Raw genomic sequence first — 6000 nt, 5'->3', positions numbered from 1 at the left:
GTAATGACCCGGGTTATCACAATAAGCAACGGAGCAATTCGACACTATGCCCATGGAATATCCATTTGAAAAAAGTCCAAACCTTCTCTTAAATTTGCCATATTATGCTTTGTTTGGATGTTGTCAGATTCACCAATCCACATATGTTGGGGTGGACTGGGATGGAATTTAGTCCAAATTTCACTCTAATCCACCTCAATATATGTGGATTGATGCGAATCTGACTACATTCAAACAAAGCCTTACATGTAATGTAATGTAATGTAATGTAATCAAATCAATTCTGATTAAGGCACCATTTCGGTTCATACGGAACCTTGCCCTAGAAACGTTTCTAGCATGAATGCTAGCGTAATTTGTATAATGTTTGATGTGAAATTTTACATTACTTGGAAATAATGGGAGCCCTCCGTCTCGTTAGATCTAACGGTTTAAAAATAGGAGGAACCAAGTCCAAGGAACTTAGGTTGTCGGCTGGAACAAAAAAAATACATGCACGCAGGAACTGGTTTCTAATTAAATTTGAATTAAGTTTGAAGGGTATAATGGTATATTCATAGGTGAGTTTTTTTTTCTAGATTGATCCAAGCTCCTCGCCGGCTCCGCTCTGCTCGGGACGGCCGCTCCTCGCCGGCCCCGCCCCGCTCCAATCCGGTGTTCCTGCTCGCCGGCCCAGCCCAGCCCCGCCACGCGCGCAGGCGCCCGGCAGCGCTCTGCTCCAATTGGACACGCCTGCTCCACGACGCTCTGCTCCAGTTGGACGCACGCGCCGCTCCCGCCGTACCCGGTTCTTTCTCGACAACCCCAGACGCAGCTCCAAAGCGCCGGCGCCCAGAGACAACAGTACATCGCCGGCGTCCCTATGCGGAATGAGATCACCGGATGTTCAATGCAGTTGGCGGCGACATCTTGGACGGCTTCGGCCTCAACTGGTGCCTCCGACGGATGTATTGCACAGCGAACAGCCGCACATCCAGCCTCCAGGCTGTATTGTCTACCTGACCGTAGAAACATGAAGTACGGAGATCGAAGAAGTGTAGGTGGGCAGCAGGTCGGAGGCGGCATCGAATCGCCGATGGGATGAGGAAGGCTACCAGGCCCCTACCTACCGGCCTAAGCACGTGAGCTGCATGCCCCTACAGATGGTTGGTGGAGCTCCTGCAAGCGGCCGGCAGTGATCCCATGCAGGCGTTGGGCCAAACAGACGGTCGGTGCCGATCTTCTACATGCAGTCGGCGGTTATTCACGGATAGGAGGTCGGCGCCGGCGAGCACCCAGCAGGCGGGAGGCAGCAGCGAGGCCCTTCCCGGCTTTCCGCAGATCCGTGCGGCGTTCAGTTCGTGCGTAGAGGGAAAAGAAAGAAGATGTCGGTCAAAGTAAATATCCATTAAAATGACTAAGCTACCCTTAATTACCTTAATTTGTGCTAAAAAAATTCCACGGGAAGGAACCAATGGTTCTCCCAAGCACCGTAAAAAACCTCTTTGTTTGATTGGCTGGAACTATTTCTGCACAGAAATCCTCTAACCGAACGAGGCCAAAGTCATTATGATACGCAAACAGGCCAGTGGCCCGGTGGCTAGCTTTCATGTGGTCCGGGGAAGCAGCCGCAGGGATTTGAAGCCCCGCACGATAGCTGCCCAAAGTTTTAAATAGCGCGCTATAGCGGACGCTATAGCGCTATTTAGCGGATCTGAAAGACCAACGCTAAGCTACCAGGATTTTAACGCTAAACGATTTTTCTCGCTATAAGCTGCTAATAGCGCGCTAATTCCACTAAATTGTGGTTCATTTAGCGCCGCTATTTGGCCTGGGCTTTCATTTCCATCGGCCCAATTAACGTGCAGGCCCAAATCGCTGGGATATGAAGTTGTCCCAGGCATAACCCTAGCCATTTGACACAATTTCCTCCCGAGCTCAAGTGAGTGCTGGCGGTAGCGCCGCCAGATGCTGCCGCTGCTGTGACCGGCGAGGGTGCAAGCTGCAACACCGGCGAGGGGAGTCGGAACTCGGAAGTTGGCGACGGCAAGCGGCGAGCACACATTGCAAGCGACGGTGCCTGCTACTATTTCTGCGACAGCCATGTCTCAGTCCCGGCCAGAAGGCAAGATTCTTCAAACTCTTCTCATTTTTCCTCTGTTCTTTACCTATTGTGCTTGTGCTGCTGGATCTGAATGGTAGTGAGTAGTGAGCATCTCTTTCCCATGAAGAAAGTAGAGTTTTTGATCTATTCTAGGTTGGTGCAGTAAGCCTGACATTTTTGTATCTCATATTAATTTGGTTGGTTAGGTGCCCCATCAGTAGAACAATCAGCTTCAACCAAAGTTGCTATCAACTCAGATGACCATGCATGGAGTCATTGTTATTGCCCAGACCCAAAGAAGAAGTATTCACTAGTGTGCAACTACTCTAAGAAGACGATGAACGCAGGAATTACAAGAGTGAAGTACCATCTTGCTCGTCTCGGTGGCAGCGGTGTCTCTAAGTGTGACAAGGTTCCGACTGATGTGAAGGAAGAGATGCTAGCTTTGATTAACAAGAAAACTTGTGTAAAGGAACAAAAGCAAAAGGAAAAGAAAAGGGCCAGAGATGTAATTGATCTGGATCACTCAGAAGGTGAAATGTGCAGTGAAGACTCTGACCATGGGAATGAGGTTATTGTGCTAAAGTCATCAAAAGGACCTAGTCCTAGTGTTGTTTCTTCGTCGGGTAGTGGATCTATCAAGACGTTCTACAAGCCGGCTTCTATAGAAGAGGCTGTTCAGAAGAACCAGAAAGGAGCTTATGTCAGCGAAAAGGTTCAATCAAAGTTAACAACTCAGAAAAGAGAAGAGCAGAGGGATAGAGCTTGTGAGTATATATGTCAGTTCTTTTATGAAGCTAGCATTGCACACAATACAGTACTTCTTCCTAGCTTTGCCAATATGGTTGAGGCCATTGGAGCCTTTGGTAGAGGTTTAAGAGGGCCTAGTCCCTATGAGATGAGTGGACCATTTTTGCAGAAAAGGAAACAGAAGGTGTTGGATGGATTCAAGAGCCATGAGGAAGCATGGAAAACCTCAGGTTGTACACTTATGATAGATGCATGGACAGATAAGAAGGGCAGGGGAGTAATGAATTTGGTCGTGCATAGTGCTGAAGGGGTCCTTTTTTTATATTCTGTGGACTGCTCTGCTGTCAAGAAAAATGGTAAATACATCTTTGACCTTGTGGATAGATGCATTGAAGAGATAGGTGAGGAAAATGTTATCCAAGTGGTCACTGACAATCCTAGTGTTAATGTAGCAGCAGCAAGTCTCCTAGCAGCAAAGAGACCCAAAATATTTTAGAATGGATGTGCAGCTCACTATCTAGATCTCATGTTGGAGGACATTGGGAAGCTTGAACCAGTTCAGGAAACAATTGCAAATGCAAGACAAGTGACCGCATTTCTCTATGCTCATACAAGGGTGCTGAATTTGATGAGAAAATATCTTGGTAAGAACTTGGTTCGCTCTGGAGTTACTCGATTTGCCACCGCTTATTTGAATTTGAAGAGTTTGCAAGACAACAAGAAGGAGCTCAAAAGGCTCTTTAGAGATAATGATCTCAATGAGATGGGTTACTTGAGGAGTGCTAAGGGGAAGAAGGCAGAAAAAGTGGTGAACTCTGAAGATTTTTGGAAAAAAAAGTTGATAAGTGCTGTTAATTTTTTTGAGCCATTGGCTAATGTGCTGAGAAGAATGGATAGTGATGTGCCTGCAATGGGATTTTTGCATGGATATATGCTTGAGGCAAAGAAAGAAATTGCTTTGAGGTTTGACAATGATGAGGAAAATACAAACCTATTTGGAAAATAATTGACAAAAGGTGGGACAGTAAGTTAAAGAGTCCACTACACTTGGCTGGGTACTATTTGAACCCTTATTATTATTACCCAAACAAGGCAAACATTGAGAATGATGGATCATTTAGAGCAGCTGTAATTGAATGTGTTACGACGCTGATTGATGATGAAAAAAATTCAAGATAATATCATTGAAGACCTCAACAAATATAAGGAGCAGCAAGGGTCATTTGGACATGACATTGCCACAAGGCGGAGGAGAAATAAGGACTTCAACCCAGGTGAAAAATGTGAAACTAATGTGATTGATAAATTATCCAATATAATTGTTTTTGCTATCGCAAGAGTTTAACTTCTTTACTTATTAATGCAGCAACATGGTGGCTAAATCATGGCACAACTACACCTAATTTGAGGCTGTTGGCAATAAAGATTCTAAGTTTGACATGTAGCTCCTCTAGCTGTGAGAGGAATTGGTCAGCATTTGAACAGGTATTAAAAATAATTCTACTTCCACAACTCACCTACATGAATTTATTTTGCATTGCTGCTCATTCTTTGAATTTTATTCAACTGAACAAAACTAGGTACACACAAAAAAGCGCAACAGATTACTTCATGAAAGGATGAGAGACCTTGTATTTGTCAAATTTAACTCCAAACTAAGGCATAAGAAAGAGAACAAGAGTAGAGATCCCATAGAGAAGGAAATTAATGATGTGCTGGTGGATGACAACAATGAGTTCATTACTGGATTAGAATCAAATGCAACTCAAAGTCAAGAAGATCAGGGATGTACAGAACCATCAACAAAAGCACAAGAAGCATCAACATCTCAAGCAAAAGCCAAAAGGAAGAGAGCTCCACGCCCTAGGAAGAAATTCAGGACCCTGGCATCTCTGATGACGCCTCGATCTGCATCCTCTACTTCTGAATCAGAGGAAAATCAAGATGGTATGGTATCTACTGATGCTAAAGATGATTAGGTGAGTACACCAAACTATTCAGATGCTGAAATGCATGTGTGATGTAGACTATGGCCTATGGCTCCATGCCTTTTGTTTGTTTGTCTAGTTGTCTATCACCTTTGTATGAACTTTGAACTCACGTATGTCCCTATGTGATGTATGATATATCATTTATGAACTACGAACTTTGATGTAATGTGTTAGTAAGACTTTGAACTATCTGTCCTTATTGGTATTTGTAATGTTTTCATCTTCTATATCTTTATTATGTGTAAAATTACATGATGTTTGACATATTTTTTGTTCAGCCGCTAAATGGCTTAGCCCGCTATTTAGCCCGCTATAGCCTTTTCTTAGCCTTTTGGAGAGGCTACCGCTAAGAGGCTTAGCCCGCTATTTAAAACATTGCACCTGCCTCTAAAGGCCGTGCCCAGGTAGTACTGTTTTAAAAAAAATCATTAAAATATCCACCTCTATTAATAATTTATAGAAAATCAAAAGGCATGTATTTTATAGGATTTGAAAATACGATCTTTATGCAACACCTCCCTGCCTCTTCAATGCATAAATATGAGATGTTATCCTTTTGTATTAACATTTTGTAATCTTATGTTAAATATATTTTGGCAGCTAAATAATTCTAAATGAAGAAAAGTTCGAACTACAAAAGCTTAGATCTTGTCAAGTACTATAACTTTCTTACACGTATGTCTCTATCAGATTGTATGGAAACTTCGAAAATTTGAATATCAAAATATGTGAATATCAATATGTAGAAGTATAATAGATTAGTTGGGAGCTAGGGTAAGTTGAGCTATGCTCAGGTTCCGGAGAAGCCCTCGAAGGTCTGGTATACTTTTATATCCTTGTTTTATAAGACTTAAGTATTAATATAGTTATTATCTTCTCTATTTACTTGAATTCTTTTCATGGTTATGTGGTTGAGGTGTAAGCTGTTTAACTTAAGTGTGGGTAGAGTAGTCGAATCATATGTTACATTTTTGTGTAGGTTTTGATAAGTGAAATTAGAGGATAAATTTAGAGTATAAGTTTTTGAAAAGTCTAATTAATTCACTCTCCCTCTCTTAGGAGTTATGGTCTCTTTAAAAGCTATACTGTTCATGGCTTCGTGCTATTGAAGTGGTGACTTGTGAGTGTAGGCCACTATATCTTCTTCATTAACCCCTGTATGGCTAACACAAACAT

The 6000-nt window shown here is 42.8% G+C and overlaps 2 pseudogenes; both read left to right on the top strand.

Moving 5' to 3' along the window:
* Positions 1–2520: 2520 nt before the first annotated feature.
* LOC136491620 (uncharacterized) lies at positions 2521–3709 on the top strand (annotated as a pseudogene).
* Positions 3710–3722: 13 nt separating this feature from the next.
* LOC136493666 (uncharacterized) lies at positions 3723–4812 on the top strand (annotated as a pseudogene).
* Positions 4813–6000: the final 1188 nt, after the last annotated feature.

This window comes from Miscanthus floridulus, chromosome 11 (assembly GCF_019320115.1).
Source record: "Miscanthus floridulus cultivar M001 chromosome 11, ASM1932011v1, whole genome shotgun sequence".
NCBI lineage: Eukaryota > Viridiplantae > Streptophyta > Magnoliopsida > Poales > Poaceae > Miscanthus > Miscanthus floridulus.
The sequence above is the reverse complement of the archived record's forward strand: the minus strand, read 5'-3'. Positions and strand labels throughout refer to the sequence as shown.